The 24136-nt window shown below is 43.8% G+C and overlaps 1 pseudogene across 1 annotated transcript; it reads right to left on the bottom strand.

Moving 5' to 3' along the window:
* Positions 1-3655: 3655 nt before the first annotated feature.
* Positions 3656-18953, bottom strand: LOC148443055 (uncharacterized; annotated as a pseudogene). The gene is made up of 8 exons (XR_015875753.1): positions 18909-18953; positions 15572-15650; positions 15357-15454; positions 15044-15214; positions 14615-14648; positions 5625-6413; positions 5094-5456; positions 3656-4844 (listed from the first exon to the last, which is right to left on the bottom strand). The product of XR_015875753.1 is annotated as an uncharacterized LOC148443055 (transcript).
* Positions 18954-24136: the final 5183 nt, after the last annotated feature.

Here is a 24136-nt window from a genome sequence, read left to right as displayed (position 1 = left end):
ACATACATACTGGTCAGAGCTGGAAGATGGCATAGTGTGGGCACAGCCACAGGGAAAGTGTAATATAATGTCAGCCATGTGTGCTGTATGTGTATGTGGGCATCTGGGCAGCATATTTATACTGTTCAATCTGAAAAATATCACATCTTATTTGTGCATTTGTATACGTGCATATTCTTGTTTTAATTTCGTATTGATTTTATATACTTTTTATGTTGGAACCAGTGGTGGCTCCAGCACAGTTCAAAATTCAAATAGGGGAGCCGCACCAACTGCCATTTCAAACAAAGCCAAACGTCACTGGCTGGGACTCACTGGCAGTTGGTGTGACTCCCCTATTTGAATTTTGGACTGTGCTGGAGCCGCCACTGATTGAAACTTTTTTAATGTACTTCCTGCACATTGGAACGCATAACTGCATCATATCAGGCATGGTCTAGTTATTAGAGCTTCTATTGCAATAGAACGCCTTTCCGGAAGTATGCTGCATGGGAACACACGCTTTGTCTATGAAACGCAAAACTGGAATTGATGTAACTGGGAACTTCTGGTTTTTGACACGCAATGTGTTCCAGCGCTTACATCTGGCATTTCTGGTTTGTCTGGGAAAAAACACAGAGACTTACGAGCAAAGACCACCCACATCTTGACAAAGAGCATCGAAACGCGTTGTTAGTAGCAGCACCTTATATTGAGGATACACAAAGGAATAAACACGCCCAGGTATCTTATTTATTGGCAGTACTAAACATTATCAGTTACACACAGTGATCACAAACTCTTTAAATCACATTTTTTCCTAACCATTTTCACAATTTCTTTTTATTTTATGTATATTTTGCTGCTATTATTACATTTAGAAGAGTTTTCTTCTTTTCACTGAACCAATAAAAGGTATATTTCATTTCGGGCACCACCACAGAAAACCTGCTGTTCCTCCCTCTATACGTTACCTTTCACAAGCAACTTATACAAAAAATGGCTTTTTTTCAAACCAGAAACGGGGCCAACCAACGGCTGCATGATGACATCATAAACATCATCGTGAGTTTATCAAGCTAAACATCAGTCGGTACTTGTGTACTTTACGGACTCATTGTAGAGAGACTTGTGTACTTTACGGACTCAAGGCCTGATTCAGACCCGCTCACAAGCACCATGCGCTCACAAGTGGGTCGATGGTGGGGCATTACGCACACGCGGCGTGCACGAGCCCCGGATCGAGTGAGAAATTCACTCGCTCCGGAGCTCGCTAAAAACGGGGTGGCTGTCGATGTTGATCGACAGCTCACCCCGTTTTGTAGGCGGGGAGGGGGGTGGCTGGACAAACGGAGGCGTTCAAGGAACGCCTGCCGTTTGTGGTCGGCCCTACTGACATCACTCGTGATGTCAGTAGTGAGCTTCCTGCTCTATTAGAGCAGGAAGCTCACTGGGGCTTGCGGGAACGAGACCCTACCGCAAGGGTCTCGTCGCAAGCCCACATCGCAACCATCATCTGGCTGCTCGCAAAAGCTGTGGGTGATCACCCACAGCTTAGCAGGCGGCCAGGAGGCCGGGTCAAAAAAAGAAAGCGCCTCTGAATCAGGCCTTTTTGCAGATAGAACCCAATGAATGCTTTAAATGGTACTTACGTACACAAGTACCGAAAGTTGTCCGCACCTAAAGAAGAACGTTGTCCCCTCACTACGCTCGCCATGCTTCAGACTCGGTGGCTAGCCACAAGGTTATATTCCTCCTCTATGCCCACTTGGATGGTAGGGAATGACGCTGGATACTGGGAATGACGCTGGACACTGGCTGATGACGTCAGGGTCCTCTCCATGAATGGGATTTAGACATTACCATGAATGATAAGAATAATGAGTGTAGGACACTTGGGTTCTCTCTGCAATGAGTCCGTAAAGTACACAAGTACCCATCAGTCCCCTAAAGCGAATAGTGAACATTAGGTCTGATTCATTACGGATTGCGATCGCGGCAGCGGTTATGCACGGTCTGCTGAGAAAATATGCTAATAAATGCAATCGCAATGCCGTCGCAGTGTCAGCATAGAGACACCCACTATCGCTATCTCACATTCATAATACCTTGCAGTCCTGCATACACATCAGAAACATCGAGAACCATCGTCCGCTCACGCACAATTACAACAGGTTAGGCCATACTCAGAAATTGCTAACTCACCGCACGCAGTGAGTACACAAGCTGCGTATGCCATCGCAGTGGCTAATTTATGCATGCCCAGGTAACGGTGTCCAAACGAAAAGGCAAACGCTAACCTGACGTCATTCACTCTGCGATGGCTCTGTATCTCCGTGCGTGATCGCAGAGCAATCGCATTGCCAACTCACGCATGCGCACTGCGATGCATATGCAACAATCGGCTGTCTGCGTGCGCGATAGAAATAGCGATCCGTAATGAATCAGGCCCATAGAACAAACAATTGAACAATCCATATCCATCTCATCGCTGTAAAATAATAAATGAGCCATATACTTTATAAATGCAATAAGCCAAATGAGACATAATGGTTAATCTTAAAATATTATTACATAGATTGGAGATTTAGGCCCGGATTCCGCGATTTACACAAATGCAATCGCAGCAGCGATCTCTCACGGAACGCAATAGAGAAAATATGTGTGCGTGTAATCACAAAACAATTGCTGCTTGTGCGTGTGTGGCTTTCATGCATGCGCAATGGCAAACGCTCCATCTGCGTAACGGCTTTGCGTAAATCTCTGAGAACTAGCATCTAACAATTCAAATCCCTAAAAAGGTACATACATAGCAAGGGGCATATTCAATAAGTTTCGCATCGGCGAGAAAGTTTTGCCTGTCTGACTTTTCACCGCCTTCGCGTGTTTTGGATGCAAACTTTTCGTGCGTGCTCCCGATTTACTCCGAATTCAATTGCCAAACAGCCGAAAACGGGACCCAGCGAATGTGAACCATGCGAAAAGTGCAGGTTGAATTGGGGGAATCACTGGGTACCCCAGAAAAAGATGGGCTGACTTGGGAAATCATTATGGTAGTTTAGTATTAGCCCTAATAGGGTACTTAAGTGGTGGTAATTGCTTGCTATTAGCGTCTTGGTTAAAGTGGTGAAGAATGGCACAAGAAGGGTTTTTTGGAGAAAATAAGTAGTCATGTCAAATTTGGGGTGCTTGAAAATGGGTACTAGCATATTTAAATGTCTCTAAAGTTTTAGAAAAGTGAAATTCCTCCGTCATACAAGCACCTACAATCCCAAAAACACTTGGCCCCTTCTTAGAGCACCCCAGAAGCTTATTTCGCTAGTTTTTGAAGTTATCCCCCCATATTTCATTTTTTCCCAAAATTTCAAAGGCGTTTCTTGGGCTGTTCCTGGAATTTTTCAATTCTTTTTTTTTAGGTGAATTGTCCATTGGGGAGGCACACCAAGGGTTTTGAGTGGTTTCTCAACATCTGCACTCCAAAGTATAGATTTTACACTTTTTTTCATCTGCTATTCTGTGGAGTAAAAGTATTGCCTATTTCAGTGCCTTGACTTTATGCATAGGCGAAAACGGAATAGAATTCACTACGGAGAAAAAAAAAAGAGACAAAATTTTAGCAAAAAAACACATAAAAACGGCTATTCGCTCCGAATTGAATACGGCCCCAAGTCTCAAATTCTTGTTGACCTCCTGAGATGGTCAATACTTTTTTTAACAGGATCATTAAATCAACCACCTGCCCAACTGAAAGATCCTTTCCTACAGATATGGGTTACTGTCAACCTGAGTCATCTTTAAGATACGACTTTCTATTGGCTCTAGCTGACTTACCAACTCTTTGCGAGACGTGTCTAATGGTGAGAATGGATGTCACCAGTCTATACAGGTGAATTTGACATGAAGGGATCACAGCAGTAAAAAAAAACACTTTGAACTCGGCCACCAATTTTTGTTTGCGCCTGATGACTGTAGTTGATTCATTACTTTGCTTTAAAAAGTTTTACCTTCAAAATACTGGCACTGCAATGGGCTCTACATTGATGCCAGCATATACAAACACAGTCATGAATTTCTTTGAACTGAATCAATTCAATGCTTCATTATGGAATTCCTACAATGTCTAATTGTCAATATTTGAACATCTTTCTCATCTGGGACGGTTGCCTTCAGTTATTGCAAGAATTGCCTGAAGGCATCCATATTTCTCCCAGCCCAATTAAGCTTTGACATTTGCCAATATCTAAATAAATTTCAGTCTTATATTGATGACACCCATTCCATCTAAATCTAGGGATGGTAATTAATAAAAAAAAAATGTTAATGTATTGCATAACCACCATAACTCTGATTTTTCTAATTATCTTTCTGCTTATTTTTACAATCTTCACTAATAAAATCAGCACATTTTACAATATTCAGAGTATTGTTGCCGCCAGTTATTCATCCATCTCACGGAAATTACTTTTCTCATGTGTGTATTTTCTGATGTTTAAAAAGAGATACTTTCCGTGTAAAGCTTTTGCCACACTCTGAACATAAAAATGGCTTCTCACCTGTGTGACTTCTCTTATGTGTAACAATAGATGTTTGATGTGTAAAACATTTCCCGCACTCCAAACATAAAAATGGCTTCTCACCTGTGTGTGTTCTCTTATGTGTGTCAAGATGTGATTTGTGTGTAAAACTTTTACCACATGCAGAGCATGGAAATGGTTTGTCACCTGTGTGACTTCTCTGATGCGTGACAAGATGTGATTTGTGTGTAAAATTTTTCCCACACTCAGAGCATGGAAATGGCTTTGCACCTGTGTGATGTCTCTGATGTTTAATAAGATTTGATTTCTGTGTAAAACATTTCCCACACTCTGAACATAAAAATGGCCTCTCATCTGTGTGAGTTCTGTGATGTGTGACAAGATGTGATTTGTGTGTAAAACTTTTCCCACACTCAGAGCATGGAAATGGCTTAGCACCTCTGTGACTTCTCTGATGTTTAATAAGATTTGTTTTCTGTGTAAAACATTTTCCACAGACAGGGCACAGGAATGGCTTCTCGCCCATGTGAGTTTGCTTATGCTTAGCAAGATGTTTGTCATTTGGAAAGCATTTATCACACTCAGTACATCTAAAGGGTTTCTCATCTGTGTGAATTATCTTGTGTTTAAAAAGAGTGGTTTTATGTTTAAAGCATTTCCCACACTCAGAACAGGGAAAAGGTTTCTCACCTGTGTGAATTCTCTGATGTGAAATAAGATATGGTCTCTGTGTAAAACATTTCCCGCACTCAACACACAAAAATGGCTTCTCACCTGTGTGAGTTCTCTGATGCAACACTAGATCAGATTTCTGTGTAAAACTTCTCACACATTCAGAACACGAAAATGGCTTCTCATTAGTGTGACGTCTCTGATGTTTAACAAGATATGCTTTGTGTGTAAAACACTTCCCACACTCAGAGCATGGAAATGGCTTCTCACCTGTGTGTCTTAGCTGATGTTTAAAAAGATTAGAATTCCGTGTAAAACATTTTCCACACACAGGGCACAGAAATGGTTTCTCATCAGTGTGAGTTCGCTGATGCTTAAAAAGATGTTTGTTACTTGAAAAGTATTTACCACACTCAGTACATCGAAATGGCTTCTCACCTGTGTGAATTATTTTGTGTTTAATAAGAGTGGTTAAATGTGTAAAACATTTCCCACACTCAGAACAGAGAAATGGTTTCTCACCTGTGTGAATTCTCTGATGTGAAATAAGAGATGGACTCTGTGTAAAACATTTCCCGCACTCAGGACATGAAAACGGCTTCTCACCTGTGTGAATTCTCTGGTGTGACACTAAATCGGATTTCTGTATAAAACTTTTCTCACATTCAGAACATGGAAAAGGTTTCTCACCTGTGTGACTTCTCTCATGTCTAACAAGAGCTGATTTTTCTGTAAAACATTTCCCACACTCAGAGCATGGAAATGGCTTCACACCTGTGTGACGTCTCTGATGTATAGCAAGAGCGGATGTGTCTCTAAAACATTTTCCACACTCAGAGCATGGAAATGGTCTCTCACCTGTGTGAGTTCTCTGATGTTTAACAAGGGCTGCTTTGTCTCTAAAACATTTCCCACACTCAGAGCATGTATGGGACTTTGCAATGGTCTTAGTTGGTTGATCATTAATGACTTTTGTGTTCTGTAGGGAGTCTATAGAACAGGAAAATATATTATCTACTGCAGGAGCTGTAATAGGTGTACCAGTATTTGAGGACATCCCGTAATCAGATGGATAAGATGACAGATCTGCACTGTAAGGTTCTGGATGTATAATTAGGGTGTTAGGATTTTGTCCCGGGGAATCTCGGATGATGTCGTTATTTTCTATTTCACCGTTTGGAGATAAGATGAGATGTCCCTCTGAGATCTTCCTTCTGTTACATCCATCTGCTGGGAGTAAAATAAATATATGAAAATAGTAACGTTTCACTATAATGAGGTTAATTTACTGATAAAGACTATGGTAAGAGGTCCCAACAAATAGGAAAATTCAGTTGTTTCATGTTACAATTTATAACATACTCCTAAATATTAATGTTATGCTATAGTTATGGCAGGGATTATTTTAATACAAAACATAAGATAATTGTTTTCGGCAAAAACTGGGTGTGTCTAGCAAAGGAAGCACAAGGACTTTTAAGCTTGCAGCTCAGTATAGAGGTTCCTGCAAGGAAGAATCACACTCTCGCACAGAGAAGAAAACAAGTGACCAAGAGAAGAAACCCATAGAAGCCAGGTGCGTCAGGGCGGGTGCCCTGTGGACCCTATGGACTTCGAAGAAAGAGAGTTAACAAGGTTAAGTTTTACCATAACTTGTTTTCTTCTTCAGTGCCCATAGGGCTCCACAGGGGAGACAATGGGGGTGTCCCAAAGCAGTTGTTCTAGGGAGGGGATGCTCCTAAGCTGAGAGTAGAACCCTGCACCCGAAGGAAGTCTCCTGAGAGACAAATGTATCAAAGGCATAGAACCTAAGAAAGGTGTAGACAGAAGACCACATAGCCGCCTTGCATAGTTGTTCAGCAGAGGCGCCATGTTGGGCTGCACACGAGGGACCCACAGAGTGAGTAGAATGAGCAGATACTGTAGCTGGCACAGGAAGGCCTGTCTGTGTGTAAGCCTGTGAGATAGGCATGCGCACCCATCTGCCCAGAGTCTGTTTGTTAGCTAGCCATCCCTTCTTATGGAATCCATATAAGATGAAAAGGGAGTCTGATTTCCTGATGGAACTAGTGCGGTCCACGTAATTCTTCAGAGCACGAACCACATCCAAAGAGGCCTCACCTGCCTGAGAGGTCTGGTGATTCAAAGACCGGAACCACAATTTTCTCATCAATGTGGAAACAAGAAACCACTTTGGGAAGGAAGCCCAGGCGTGTTCTAAGAACAGCCCTGTACGGATGAAAGATTAAAAAAGGGGAGCGACATGAAAGCGCCCTAAATTTGATACCCTACGGGCAGATGCTATAACCAGAATAAACAGAGTCTTCGCAGTGTGCCACTGTTATGATATCCAATGCCTACTCCATGTAAAAAGTCTAGAGCCAGGCTAGCGAAATCTTCTGCCAATAACAACCCTCCGTTGTTCCCTTAGAACTGGGATACGTTCACCAGTACTTAGGCGTCCGCCTGGACTTATAGCTCGAGGTAGTAGCAATTCACATGGAGGAGCAAAAGGATACAATGGTGAGAGCAACAGTTGGAATGGAGACTAAATCGTTGATAGTAGATATGAAAATAGAACCAGAACAAGAAGTGGTACACTATCGATGCGGCCAGAAGCTGGTTCAAGATGCTGTTGGTAGTAAATGTGGTATGGTTATAAGAATAGAAAAGGCGGCATGAGGCCCGTACTGAAGAGTCAAATTATTGATTTGGCTTTGAGAGCCGTTGTTGTGGCTTGGAGCCCATGCTGAGGAGAGGAAGATATTTGAGTTGGCTTTGAGAGCCGATGGTGTGGCTTGGAGCCGATGCTGAAGAGTTAGACAATTGATTTGGCTTTGAGAGCCGATGGTGCGGCTTGGAGCCGATGCTGAAGAGTTAGACAATTGATTTGGCTTTGAGCGCCAATGTCGTGGCTTAGAATCCGAACTGAAGAGTTAGACAATTGATTTGGTTTGGAAAGCCGATGTTATGGCTTGAGCACTGAACTAGATACAATGGGCCTCATTCAGAGCCACTCGCGAGCGGCTGTCCGCTCGCAAGTGGGTCGATGGTGTGCACTGTGCATGCGCACGACGGACGGAGCTCCGTCGTGCGCATGCGCGAGACGCGACGAGCGAAGGACTTTCCTTCGCTCTTTGTGTCTGATCAAAGGGGGCGTGTTGTCGATGTTGATTGACAGCACGCCCCCTTTGGTGGGCGTGCCTGCCAGACGGAGGCGTTCCCAAGGGAACGCCTACCGTCAGCAGCCGGCCCCACTGACATCACTAGTGATGTCAGTGGGAGTGATTTTGGCTCTAATAGAGCCAAAATCACTCCTGGCCTTGCGGTTGAGAAACTCAACCGCAGGCTTCTGCTCGCACTGGCGATGGTCGCGATGGTCAAGACCATCGCGACCATCATCCTGCACGCTCGTATAGGCTGTGGGTGGTGACCCACAGCTATACGAGCGTCCAGGACGACGCTCCATATTTATGGAGGTGGGCCCTGATTCAGAGCGAGCGCTCTGGTCAGAGCGTCCAACTCTGAATCAGGGCCAATGTCCTGATGAATAGTACACAGATTTGAGTACGAGTTTATATATAAGTTAGTGTACAAATTAGCGTCCCTGACAGACAGTACGTAAGTTAGTGTACAAGTTTGTGTACAAAGTAGCATCCACAGTCCTGACAGAAAATGAATAGGTTTGAGTACAAGTTTATGTACAGGTTGGTACAAATTAGAATCCAAAGTCCTTATGGACAATACATAAATTTGAGTACAAGTTTGTGTACAAATTAGCGTCCACTCACCTGCTGGGTAGGAATGCTGATTCAGCTTGGAAGGCCGTCACTGCCAGTACAGCTAGGAAGCTGCAGGTGGAATAACGAAGCCAGAGCACAGCACGGGAGTTGATGGTATGGCTAGGGAGCCATAGGAGAGGCCACAAGAGCCGGAGACAGCTGGGTGACAAAACCGAGGAGATGGAGATCCTTCCAGCAGAGTCGACAGGATACTGCTCATGCCGCTGAGCCTAGAGAACCCACAGGAAAGCTTTAGTCGGTGAGGCGGCAAAAGTCCAGTGTGTACAAATAGGAGGACGGACCAATCAAGCTGCACTGAGGATGATACATCACTTCCTGAGGCATGCCGATCGCCTAGCAACAGAAGAAACTGGAGTAAACCCGTCGTGACCGCGACTTGTAACAGCCACTTGACATCCACTGATTCCAAGGGTTCGAATGGAGGTTCCTGAAGTGCGTAGAGAACCACTGACAAATTCCACGGAGCAACAGGAGGGACAAATGGAGGTTGTATTCCTAGAACACCTTGTAGGAAGGTGTGGACATCCAGTAGAGGAGCAATTCTGTGCTGGAACCAGATGGACAGAGCAGAGACGTGCACTTTTAGAGATGCTAGGCGGAGTCCAAGATCCAATCCACCTGAAGAAAGGCAAGTATTCTAGAAACCTTCAAAACTTGAGGGTCATAGTTTCTAGGGGCACACCACTGGAAATATGTATGCCATACCCGGTAATAAATCCTGGCAGAGGCCGCTTTACAAGCTCTGATTATTGTCTGGACCACAGAGCTAGAAAATCCCTTAGACCTTAGGAGGGATGTCTCAAGAGCCAAGCTGTTAAATACAGATGGGCCAGGTCCGGATGTAGACAGGGGCTCTGAGACAACAGGTCTGGCCGTAGAGGAGGTTGAAGAGGAACATCTATGGAGAGACTTTGAAGGTCAGAGTACCAATGGTGTCTGGGCCAAGCCGGAGCTACTAACAGGACTGTGCCCCCTTCCTGTTTGAACTTCCGAAGTAGTTGAGGAAGAAGGGATATTGGAGGGAAGAGGTATGCCAAATGGAAGGTCCACATCACAGATAATGCATCCACGAAGGCCGCATTGGGGTCCCTTGTCCTGGCTCCTTACACTGGGAGTTTGTGGCTGTGTCTCGAGGCCGCATTGGGGTCCTTTGTCCTGGCTCCATACACTGGAAGTTTGTGATTGTTTCTCGAGGCCATGAGATACACAGCTGGTAGGCCCCAATTGTCCACCAGAAGCTGAAAGACTTCTGGATGTAGAGATCACTCTCCTGCATGCACGTCGTAACGGCTTAGGAAATCCACTTCGCAATTGAGAATTCCTGGGATGAACACTGCTGAGATGGTTGAGAGATGGCATTCGGTCCATGTGAGAATGCGGGACACTTCTGCCATTGCTGCCTGATTTCAAGTGCCTCCTTGGTATTTGAGGTAGGCCACTGCCGTGGCGTTGTCGGACTGTACTTGTACTGGCATGTTCTGAAGGATATCCTGAGCCAGAGTAAGAGCTCTGTAGATAGCTCAGAGTTCCAGGACGTTGATTGGTAAGACCGCCTCGGCTGGAGTCCAGCTGGCCCGTCACCGCGCCCCACCCGAGGAGGCTTGCATCCGTGGTTAGGAGTACCCAGTCCGTGATTTAAAAGGGGCGTCCCTTGTTCAGGTGGGGCGTCTTTAGCCACCAGACCAGGGACAGGCAAACCTCCTGGGAGAGGTTCATCATCTGGGATCTGAGATGAGGCAGCCTGTTCCACCTGGAGAGGATCAGGTGTTGTAGGGGCCTGGAGTGAAACTGAGCAAACTCCACCATGTCAAAGGTGGACACGATGGATCCCAGGATCTGTGTTGCAGAGTGAATTGACACTCGGTGACTGTGTAGTAGTCTGTGCACCCATTGCTGTAATACCAAGATTTTGTCTGCTGTTAGGAAGATTCTCTGAACCTGAGAATCCAGGAGGGCTCCCAGATGAACCCTTCTTTGAGAAGATGTCAAGGAACACTTTTTCCAGTTGATCAGCCAACCGTGCATTTGTAGAAAGGCAATGGTTATCTGTAGATGGCGGAGAAGACTTTCTGGAGAGCTGGCCAAAAGCAAGAGGTCATCTAAATATGGGAGCAGCCTGATCCCTTGATTATGAAGATGGCCGCCATAACTGCCATGATTTTGGTAAAGACCCGAGGAGCCATTGAAAGGTCAAAAGGCAGAGCCTGAAATTGGTAATGTTGCTGTAGTATAGCAAACCGGAGAAATTGTTGATGAGAAGGCACTATAGGTACATGTAGGTAAGCGTCATGAATGTCCAGAGACACCATAAAGTCCCCAGGCTCCATAGCCAGGATAATAGAGCGGTAAGTTTCCATACAAAACCTGGGCATCCTGATAAACTTGTTCAGAGACTTGAGGTTGAGGATAGGCCGATGAGACCAACAGAGGGGACCGGAATTATTACTACTGAGAGCAGTAAGGACTGAACGGCCTTTTGGAGCAGCAGGGCCTTGCTTTGGTCCGATGAAGGGCCTGTGCAAAAGAACTGCTGGGGGGATCACCTCAGAAAAGAGATAGCATATGCGTGGGAGACCACTTCTCTTACCTAAGCGTCTGTTGTAGTCTGACTGTAACAAGCCACCGTAACGTCTTGTTTGATATCAATACTCCAGGCGGCTCTATCGCGTCTGTTGCTAGGAGACAAGGACGCCGGGCTTCTACTCCATGAGGTCCTCCTACCTTACTGCTCCGTTACCTCCTCCCTCCACTGATTGAATCTTCTTCCTTTTTTACCTCTGCTGGTTCTCTGCTATGATGCCGGCTATAGCGTTCAGTATGTAGCTTCCAGTTCCTGTGAGTAAGTTCATGTTCCTGTATGTTCCAGCTACTCGTGTCCAGCGTGTATCTCTACTGTCTCTGCTGCACTTTAGCGTCTGTGTGGACTATCTGCTAGTAACACCACAGCAGTTATTGCCGCACTGCATCGCCAGTGTGGACTTTCAGCCAGCTTCTTTATCAATAGACTTCTCAAAGCCTATTTATCAATCGATTCACACCTCTAATGATAATCCTTCTTCCTGTTAATTCTCCCAGTGATTCATAACACTGACGCCAGAATTGGGGAACTGAAAAAGTCAGGTCTCCCACCCTGGAAGCACCCAGGGAGAGGCCCGCCCCGCCAGACTGAAGGTTTGTCCTCAAATTTAGTAAGTGGATGTCTAGTAGCCCAGGTCTGTTTGGTCCGAGGCTTGGAAGCCTTAGTTGGTGCCCGATGCCTTGAAAAGGACTGACCTTTGGCTTTTCCTTGAGGATGAAAGGACCGAAGGGATAACTTCCGAGGCTTTGCAGTATATGCAGAGTGCAGGAATGCCATCTTGGAAGCTGCCAAGGTAGTCACAATTTTGTCCAATTCTGGACAAACAGGATATCCCCTGAATAAGGCGACTCCAAAGCCTTTTTAAAGTCCGCATCTGCCTTCCATGAGCAGAGCCAAACAATACGGCAGGATACTACAGAAGTGACAGATGCATTGGAGGCTGGGAGAGCCGTATACATAGGTGCTTCACCAAAATAGGAGGCTGCATCTCTAATATGAGATATGTTGGACAGCTGTTCCCTCAAAGCATCAGAGGGAAATGTATCTTCTAGGGCCTCTGCTCAACTCTCAATGGCCTTGGCCACCCAGGCCGTAGCCCTAACAGGAAGAGTAATAGCTCCTGTAAGAGAGTATATAGATTTTAGACAAGCTTCTATACTATTATCCGTAGTTTCCTTCAAGGAGGTTGAGTATGGATAGGTAAGGTAGCTTTCTTGGCCAGACGTGTCATGTGGGAATCCACTGCTGGGGGAACTTCCCATTTAGTGCAATCAGTAGCGGGAAGATGGTAAAGGAACTTAAACACTTAGGCAGCTGAAATCGACCTTGTGTCCTTGTCTAACTTGTGGTGCCTGTCTGTAGATCTAAAGACCGGATACCATTAAAGGTTATATTTTAATATTATATAATCATTACACAAACAAGAGTCTTCTTTCTCTCAATATAGGTAAAATAAAGCGTGGACAGTTTCGTTTTAATCATAGCGATGCCTGCGCTGGAGTCACTTAACAACATCAAAGGAACTTAGCTTTCATAATAGTATGTTACAGCACATGTCCGCTATATGTAATGTATACATAAAATGGAGGCTGAAGGCACATAAACAGAAACACTGCTACCTCCCGCCTTGCAGGACAGATGCGCAAAATCTATGAAATGTAAGAAAAAAAGTGCAGCAGCGCGAAGTATATACCGTATTTGTGTAATAGTTACATTCATTTTTGTATTTTCATTTTGCGAGTCTCCATTCTCAAAAAGCAGGTCAGTAAGTGTAGATAAAAATTATATAATCCCGCAAGACATGTTCCCTAACATCACAGTGATCCCTTCAGCGTGTAGACATGTCTACTGGTCTTTGTTGTTAGGAAGTGAGGAAAAGGTCATCATCCAATGAAGTATAAGTATACAAAGACAAGCCTATTGAAAAAAATTGAAAGCAGAGGAAAATCTAAATGTGTGGTTCCAAATGGCTCTGCTGGAGAGAAGCCTCCATGCCCTGCAGTTCCCCAAGTCTAATAGGGGCTGATGGTCCTGATGTATGAGATACACCAGAGAGTGTGGAGAGGAGACTGGTCAGGTCTCTGGGCTGGTAACACACAGTGACATGATGTGAGGGGGAGAGCAGGAGTATAATAGGGGCTGATGGATCCTGATGTATGAGATACACCAGAGAGTGTGTGGAGGAGACTGGTCAGATCTCTGGGCTGGTAACACACAGTGACATGATGTGAGGGGGAGAGCAGGAGTATAATAGGAGCTGATGGCTCCTGATGTATGAGACACACCAGAGAGTGTGGGGAGGAGACTGGTCAGATCTCTGGGCTGGTAACATACAGTGACATGATATGAGGGGGAGAGCAGGAATATAATAGGGGCTGATGGCTCCTGACTACCATACTGGGCAGGTACATTTCCCTCATTAATTTGTACTGACAGAGGAGAGTGCAGAATAAGAGATTGTTTTAGTGACTGAGCAAGGAGAATATGTGACTCTTTTTGTAATAAGTGTTTATACAAAAGGTATAACCAGTATTTTCAAAAATTATATACTAGAGAACAGTCTACATTTTTTAAAAATGTATTTTCCACACAGATTAAAAAATATACTAATTAAAAAACATCCATAATAGACATAATGCATTCTCCTTAAAAATATAGGCAGATATTTACAGCAGGTATAGCAGCACTGAGCCCAAAGTCCATAATATTTCACCCTCTGTGGAAACTGCAGTGGGCTTAAGCAAAGCGATGTTGGGTTCTGGGTTTAGCGCCTCAGCACCATCGCAGTAAGAATTTCAAGACGGTGAATACGGGCCATCAAATGCTGTATCATCAAATATTCATGTCATGCCGTCCAGACTATGCATTTTGGAGCAGTGCTCATTCCTCGTGCCTGCATATTTACCTTTGTAGAAATTGTTTTTACCATAAGGGATGTGGTGTTCCCTTTTTTATATGTAGAAGGCAGCCTGATTCCTAATTTATTGTGCACCATAACAAATACTATACATCTATTTGCATTTTTGATATAAGTCATTATTACTCACCTGTGCTGATATCTGTAGGGATTTCCTCCTCCTTACACTGCTGATCACCCCTCACATACGTCTCTTCTTCTCCCTCTATATCTTCTGCCTTATTATCAGTCACATATGTCTCTTCTTCTCTCTCTATATCTTCTGCCTTCATATCAGTCACATACGTCTCTTCTTCTCCCTCTGTATCTTCTGCCTTTATATCAGTCACATACGTCTCTTCTTCTCCCTCTATATCTTCTGCCTTCATATCAGTCACATACGTCTCTTCTTCTCCCTCTGTATCTTCTACCTTCATATCAGTCACATACGTCTCTCCTCTCCCTCTATATCTTCTGCCTTCATATAAGGCACATACGTCTCTTCTTCTGTGCCTATATTTTCTGCCTTTATATCAGTCACATACGTCTCTTCTTCTCCCTCTGTATCTTCTGCCTTTATATCAGTCACATACGTCTCTTCTTCTCCCTCTGTATCTTCTACCTTCATATCAGTCCCATACGTCTCTCCTTCTCCCTCTATATCTTCTGCCTTCATATCAGGCACATACGTCTCTTCTTCTGCGCCTATATCTTCTGCCTTCATATCAGTTAGATCTTCATCCTTGCTAACCTAAAAAAAAAAAAAATCAAATAACATTTTCATAATGTTCAATTTCATTGATTGACATTAAACAAAGAATATCAGTGTATAAGAAAAACACAGCTTCTCTATAGATCACACAGAGAAAGTCACTTTGGTAAATCCCATATACCTGATACTCCTGTGGGATCCTGTGATTCTCCTCTGTACAATCTTGGGAATATAGAAGACGAGGACATCTCTCTGGGGTATTTCTGCTACTGGGTCCATCTGTAGAAGACACAGTGACTGAGTACATTGTATATATGTGATTATCAGGGGATGTGTGTATATAGGGGGTCCCCATACCTGTGCTCCCCTGTACAATAAATGACAGTCTCCTCTTACCCAGTGATGTGAGGGGCCGGTGATTCTCCATCATCATGTCCTTGTACAGACCCCTGTGTTCCTCTATATACTCCCCCTCCTGTATGGAGACATAGACAAGAACATGCCCTGTGTTATACATACAAGGTGATTGCACATTGTGCAAAGAAATAGACAATGCTATAAAAGTGTAATGATTTCTATAGAGGATCTCACAGAAGCTTCGCTCAGAAATAATATTCTCATATAATATACACTATATAGTTTAGCATTATGCCCTAATATGCCTTCAATGTTAATCGAGATGGGAGATCTCTCCAAAACCAAGGTCCCATGGCATTTCTAATACCTCATACACAGGGATACATAAGGAGAGGAGGCACAGGTGGGTCCAGTCACATATATAGGGGGACAAATGGAAAAGCCTGAGTTTTACATAAAGTGCAGGGATTTCAGCCATTCAGCCCCTAGATTTAATGTGGTAGTTATTTGTTTTATATAATAGGGTGGTTTTGCATTAAAACGTTTGCCACTTAAAATCTAGCGGCTACATTTCCAAAACCTGTCCATACTTCATAACCCACAGGCTATTACAACTGGCTGATGATCCATAACCCGCAGGCTATTACAGCTGGCTGACAATCCATAACCCGCAGGCTATTACAGCTGGCTGACTCGGTGACCACTGCATCCTCCGCTCTTCCCTGATCTATAGAGCCCTGGTCAGGGTTTCTCAGTTTCCCTGATCCAGATTTAAAAGACTCTTCAGTAACCGTCACATGACGCTGTATTGCTTGGTGAGGGAGAGCGCAACAAAGGGTAACCTACGAGCAGGGTCTGCTCCACCAGTAATATAGTACCAGTATACCATATTTTGCTCCACTTGCAGTATAACCAGACACAATAGTCTCCACCACCTCTAGTATAATACCAGGATACCAGAGCCTCCACCACCTCTAGTATTATAACAGGACAACAGAGCCTCCTCCACCTGTAGTATAACAGGACACCAGAGTCTGCTCAGACTGAAGGAAGCAAAAAAAGAAAAATAAAGAGAAGAAGCTGCCACAGGCTGCTCCCCCTGTATAATAATAATAGCAAGGCCCCACAGGCTGCTCCACCTGTATGATAATTACAGAACACCACAGGCTGCTCCCCCTGTATAATAATAATAGCAAGGCCCCACAGGCTGCTCCACCTGTATGATAATAACAGAACACCACAGGCTGCTCCCCCTGTATAATAATAATGACACCACAGGCTGCTCCCCTGTATAATAATAATAACAACAACAACAACAACAGGATACCACAGGCTGCTCCCCCTGTATAATAATAATGACACCACATGCTGCTCCCCTGTATAATAATAATAATAACAACAACAACAACAACAGGATACCACAGGCTGCTCCCCCTGTATAATAATAATAATAATAATAATAATAATAATAACAAGACACCACAGGCTGCTCTCCCTGTATAATAATAATAATTATTATTATCCTTTATTTATATGGCACCACAAGGGTTCCGCAGAGCCTTACACAGTACATAAACAAATAAGCACACAAGAAAACATTTAACATATTAACAGGACAAACAATGCTGGACAGATGATTTATACATTGCTGCATAACATGGTGTCTGTAACCAAGGGTTGGGTGCTGTTGTAAATTAGAGTATAATTAAGTGAAGGAGAAGCACATGAGGGAAGAGGGCCCTGTTCATGAGAGCTTACATTCTAAAGGGGAGGGGGCAGAAAGACAGGGGTGACACAGATGGCTGGATACAAGGGTCACAGTAATCTAACATCTATGGAAAGGTTAGTCTAAACTTAAGAGGAAAAAAAAAACAATGAGTTCAGCAAAATTGCACCAAGCCTCATGATTTGGGGGCCACAACTAAAGAACATTTGAGAGGTCATCTTGTTGCGTCGTTCGGTAAGGCATAGAGCCGTATTCAATTTGAGCCGAGCCACGATACTCTTTCGCGGCCCGGACTTGTCGCCTGTTTTGTAGGCGGAAAAATATCACGAGCGTGCCTGCTTTACCCCGTATTCAATTTGAAAGTACGCGAAAACGGAACCCGGCGAAACTTAAACAAGCGGAAAGTACTATCAGATTTGGGGAAATCAGCCTGAAACCCCCCAAAAGATGCTCTGACATGAGGGTTAGCTATGGTACACCCCAAATTGGCTTGCTTAAGGTATTGGTGTTTTTAAACGGGCTCAATAGCTGCTAAATTGCGTTTTTGTATAAGTGGTGCAGAATAGTATTCAGGAGTATTTTTTCCAGAAAATAACTTATCCCAACAAATTTTGGGTACTTGAAAATGGGGGTCAGCATATTTAAAAGTTGCTAAAATTAAGTTAAAAAAATAGAGAAAAATCCACCTGCCGGAAGCACCTGCAATCAAAAAAACACCTGGGGCATACTTGGGGACCCCCCCAGAGCCAAGTTTGTTAGTTTTTAACTTTGTACCCCAACTTATTTTTTTTTTTCGCCCCCTTTTTCAAAGTCTTTTTTTGGGGTGTCCTTAAGTGTTTTTTAGAAAAAAATTGACAGTTTACCTTTGGGGGACTGTCTGAAGGCTGCACGGGGGTTCCCGCAACATTGCACCCAAATTCTGCACTTTTTTTCTGCCTGCTATTCGTAGGCGAAACTTTTTCGCCTAGTACACTGCATTGACTTTCCGCCTGCATTGAATATGGGATAAAAGCAAAACAGGTGAAAATGACGTCATCGGCGAAAAAGTGTCACGGATCCGGACTTTTCGCCTCAAATTGAATACGGGCCATAGTTGGAGTGGATAAGCAGATTGCATGGGGAGATCAGGAGGGATGTGTTATAATAATAACAGGACACCACAGGCTGCTCCCCCTTTATAATAATAATAATAACAACAGGACACCACAGGCTGCTCCCCCTGTATAATAACAGTACACCACAGGCTGCTCCCCTGTATAATAATAATAATAACAGGACACCACAGGCTGCTCCTCCTGTATAATAATAATAACAGGACACCACAGGCTGCTCCCCCACTTTAATAATAATAACAGGACACCACAGGCTATTCCCCTGTATAATAATAATCACAGGACAACACAGGCTGCTCCCCCTGTATAATAATAACAGGACACCACAGGCTGCTCCCCCTGTATAATAATAATCACAGGACACCACAGGCTTGCCCCCCTGTATAATAATAATCACAGGACACCACAGGCTGCTCCCCCTGTATAATAATAATAATAATAACATGCCACCACAGGCTGCTCTACCTGTATATTAATAATCACAGGACACTACAGGCTGCTCCCCCTGTATGAAGAGGATAATAATAAATAGCATTACCATCACTCTCTCGGTGCCCCCAGGAAAGACGCCGCCTTGCTGCCGTGGTACTTCCTGGATTTGGTCTTCGGGAAAATGGCCGCCGCTCTATCTGACACAGGGGACACTTGCTATACAACATTTAAAAATACATCTCAGACTCTAGTGTCTGCTGTAACTCTCCCTAGCATCTGCAGCGTCACATGACCTAGTGGTTGCTATGGGAACAGGGAGCGCTGTCCTGAGCGTTATATTATGTATCCCATGAGGCCCTGGGCTGGGCTGTGTGTATATAATATGTGATGTTATTACCTATAGGTGTGATATATAGCAGCTGTACATGTGTGACGACAGACACACTGACATACATGTGCTGTAGAGTAGTGTCTTCCCTGTCTATCTGAGCTGGATAAGTACATGTATGTAATGGGTATGTATCTGTGTATATAAAATGTGATTGGGACTTGGAGGTGAGCATAGAGCCGCCCCCAGGTGGCGCTCTCTGCTAGTGGACAAGCCCAAGTTTTCATCGCTTAGTAAGTTGCCAGAACGCTTTGTCGCTACGGCGGTGGCGTTATTGGGAGAGCCGAGGCGCCTCTGCAGAAACCTCTGATTTCTCCACAGATTTGCCTTTAAATACATATTGAGATGCTGTAATAATTCCTTTGTTTGTTGAAAACGTAGAATAAAGGGGTCACTACTGCATCATTCATGGTCCTCCTTGTATGTTATTATAAAGGGGCCTATCCATTAGCAGATAAATTGAACGATATATCGGCCACTGCTATCGCAGTGACTATGCAGACCCATCGCAGAGTGATTGACAGGAAGTGCCATTTGTGTAACATAACGTGGGGGGGGGTGGCTGGCCGAACGCAGGTGTCCCAGTGCATTTGAACACCCTTGCAGGGGTGTGCATAAATTATCCACTGCGATTACATACGCAGCTTGTGTACTCACAGCGTGCGATGAAGTTAGCCATTCCTGAGTAAGGTCAGAGCTTGTGCAAGTGTGCGTGAGGCTGCGATGGTGCTCTGTTGTACCGATGGTTTCGCAGTCTTGCTAAACATTATTGATATGTGTAAGGTAAAGTGGGCGTCCTTGTAGTGCTGCAGTGCCATAGCGATCGCAATGGATTAGCATACCATCGCGGTTGAACTGCGTGCATAATCGCAGGTGCGATCGCAATAGGGATCCAACCTGAATCAGAAGGATTAAACAGTATATTTTAATTTTTTTCTTTTGATAATATATATTAACCCCCCAAAGATATGAGTGCTATAAAGTACTCCAGAAGAACATTTTGTTATTACTGTATTGCACTATAATAAAGAGATGGTTAATAGATTTAAAGAGAGGGGATATTCTGATAAGGTTCTGGACAAATCAGTGGAGAGAGTACAAAAAATAATGAGACATGAACTGTTGAATAAACCCATATCCAAAGATAAGACAAAGAAGTTACACTGGGTAAGAAAATGTAACACTTCCCATCGATCTATAGAAAAAACAGCACGCTCACTCTGGCCTATTAGTCAGAGGGATAGAGATTTACGTGACCTTAAACAAATGGAGGTTATGTCCTGTTTGAAAAGAGGCAAAAATATAAGAGATTGCCTAGTCAAAGCTGACATTACCAACCTTATGCAGGCTGGAACACCAGGTATGATGAAAGCAGGTGGATGCCATCAGTGCATAGGTTGCACGACGTGTAGATATAAGACAGCAGGGAAATATTTCCATAATCCACATACTGGAGGACGCTACAACATCAGGTTTGCATTGACATGCATGAGTAGCTATGCAATTTACATGGTTAAATGTCCATGCGGCCTTCGTTACATAAGCAAGACCATACTACGCACCTTTAGAGAGTGTATGGCCTTGCAGAGGTCAGCCCTGAGTGGTAAACCCTCAGAGCAGCCTATAGGAGGACACTTTGCTGAATATAAACATAGACTATCAAGCTTTAGACATACCATTATAGATCATATCCCTGACAATCCACGGGGAAGGGACAGACATAAAAAACTTTTACAAGTGGAGTCCAAATGGATTTGTATAGATGCAGTGGGTCTTTGTATGTAATAAGTATTATGATCTCTCTATATGATTTTTGCTTGTTCTGCGGTTTACTGTTCGGAGACATACAGCCGTATTCAATTTGGAGCGAAAAGTCCGTGCTGGACTTTTCGCTCCACATCGCAGCTTTTCCGAGGATAAAGTATCGCGCACGTGCATGCTTTATCCCCGTATTCAATTTGAAAACGTGAGCCAGCGAATTGGGATCGGCGAAAAAAAAAACGAGAATTTTCAGGAAATATTCCAGGGACCCCGCTAAATATGTGTAGACGTGGGGGATCACTATGGGTACCCCTTTTTTATCTCCTGAAGGAAGTCGGGGTTTCTAATAGCCGCGGCAAGGGCATAAATGCGGCTTTGAAGAAAGTGATGCAGAAGAGCATTTACAATTATTTTGGGGGAAAAACAACTATGCCCATCAAATTTGGGGTACTTGAAAATGGAGGTCAGCATATTTTAAAGTTGCTAAAGTGACTTGAAAAAATCGTGAAAAACCCACCTGCCGCAAGCAGCTGCAATGAAAAAAACCCCTGTTGCATACTTGGGGACCCCCCCAGAGTCAAGTTCGCTAGTTTTTAACTTAGTCCCCCAACATTTTTTTTTGGCCCACAAATTCAAAGTGCTTTTTTTGAAGTGTCCCGATTTTTTTTTTTTTTACACAGATTGTTTCAAGGGGTCATTCTGAAGGATGCAGGCTAATTTTTTTTAAGCCTGCACCCCTAAACCCCAATTCTGCATTTTTTTACAGTGACTTTTCGCCGGCAGCGAATACGGGGATAATGAAAATCGGCGAAATGATGTCATTGTCAAATTTTTTTTTCGCCTATTCCGTCTTTTCGCTCCAAATTGAATACGGCTGATAGTGTATTGTTTCATGTGTGAACCCTGGAATTTGGGTACTATATATGTACATATAGATTGTTCCCAATCTTTGTAATATTAGGTAGCCCATAATCCTAATAAAATATCTGTCTAGGAAGAGCACAGTGAGAGCTAGAGGATTTCCCTCTCAGCTCTCACTGGCTGCCTGATGCTCAGACTGCATGTACGCAGCTCTCTTTAGTATCTCAACATGCACCCACTTCAAGAATGGGGCAAAAGATCCCTCTGAAACAGACGTCCCCATATCTGCCCGCACAAACTGTGGTCGAGAATGAAAGTGGGCTTTGCATGCCCACGACACTCTCATAAGATGGAACCGTTTTGTGCATCCATATTGTTACCACCCATTTCACTGAAAGAGTGCTCTGTGGATATACGGATCAATCAATCTTGTGATCTCGGTCTGTGTGCGTATTCCCTGGCCAGCACATGTGCAGTCACCGATTTCTTTTTGTGGCACAGTATGCAGATAGCTACGAGAGCTGTACACATTCCCACTTGTGTCTGACATGGAATTACAGGCCCATTGTGTCTAACAGGCAGCAAGACTGTTTCATTTGCTATTCCCATTCTTTTATAGCACCTATAGGAGGAAGAAATAGATTTTGTCAATGTAAATGTTTTGTATATATAATATATATATATATATATATATATATATATATATATATATAAACAGTCAGTGCGCTAATCAAGATTTTTGCCAATGTCCCAGAAATCAAAGCACCGATTGCTGTTATAATTCAAAAGATAGGTCACTTTGTTCAAGAAATGGGCCCATCTAATACGCGGGCCAACTGAAGTTAATAGCTGGCGTCTTCCCCACAGTGTTACCCGAATCCGGTCGGGAAAATTAATCTAAAAATTAGAGCAAAGAAAGGGGGCACCACATTGTGCATCAAACAAATAAAACCGTTTTATTGCAATCCATATATTAAATCCAGTTGGCATACGTACCAAAATTAGCGGCATAAACCACCACAAGTATAACAAACATGAAACAGAATAATCCTGGTTAGTCACCCAAACCTCTCCGGGTTTCTTTCTAGATGATCCAGTTGCTGGAAAGAAACCCGGAGACATTTGGGTGACTAACCAGGATTATTCTGTTTCATGTTTGTTATACTTGCGGTGGTTTATACCGCTAATTCTGGTACGCATGGCAATTGTGGAAGGCCTTCTAAAACAACCCTGCAACACCAGGAAAAATAGTGACCTGGTAAATAATGGATCCAAATACTAGTTCTATACATGTGAACTGGTGGAATTAAATACAAACACACCAACCTATGTAGGAGCTATTACACAAATGCTCAAGGTGATCATAGGTAATAACCAAAATGTTTTTTTTTTCCTTTTCCAAATAGGTTCTTTAAGTAATATTATCTGCATGGTTACCGGATGACAATCAGTAGCTTACATTACTGTAAGAGCCTCAGCCCAGGGGTGGGGTCTAATTACTATGAAAGTGTTAATAACGGAATGTCCTCCATCAGGCACCTGCCTGCTAACAATACCATTGTCAATAGTTACAATGCAGGAAAGGATAACATTATAATGTGTCACCTAAGTAAGCCTGCTTGTTAACACTGCATACGGCTGCATCAGCCAAATGCTAAAACAGAAGTCATCTATGAAGTTATTTGTCATTCAAATCATATTTTCTAAATACTTAGTAGTACATTCTATACAGGGGCGTCTTTAGAGAGGAGGGGGCCCGTGTGCATCCCCCGTCACGGGCCCCCTCCTCTCCGGCGGCCGGTAGCCGACTGACGCGGCTGTCCGGCCACCGCAGAATCAATAGACTCTGGGCACAAGAGTGTACCCGGAGTCTATTGTGCATGCGCAGATCGCCAGGGAAATGGCGCAGCACCATTCTCTCGGCGGTTTCCTCAGCGCATGCGCAAAATGCCGGAAAAATGGCCATTGTGGCGTTTGAGCAGCGCAGGGAGACCCAACGCTGGACCTCGGAAAGCTAAGTTTGACATAATATGGGTGCAGGGTGTGCGGTGAGGGCCCCGCCTGCACCCGGGGGCCCATGTGCACTGCACACCCCACACCCATTATAGATACGCCCCTAATTCTATACAAATACCACTGATATAATTGTTATATCTAAGCAGCCATAATGTCCATTTTTACATTAACGTCCATAAGATCATCATTCCATTTGCTGATCATGATCAAATTTTGGTCGGCAAATACTGTATGTTGTATTTCACCGATGCACCGGCATCTGGGGATCGGGGATTGGTGCGTCTTAATACGCCACCATCGGTCACACA

This window comes from Taudactylus pleione, unplaced genomic scaffold (genome assembly GCF_031769625.1).
Source record: "Taudactylus pleione unplaced genomic scaffold, aTauple2 ptg001337l, whole genome shotgun sequence".
Lineage (NCBI taxonomy): Eukaryota > Metazoa > Chordata > Amphibia > Anura > Myobatrachidae > Taudactylus > Taudactylus pleione.
Note: the sequence above shows the minus strand (reverse complement) of the source record. Positions and strands in the feature narration are given on the sequence as shown.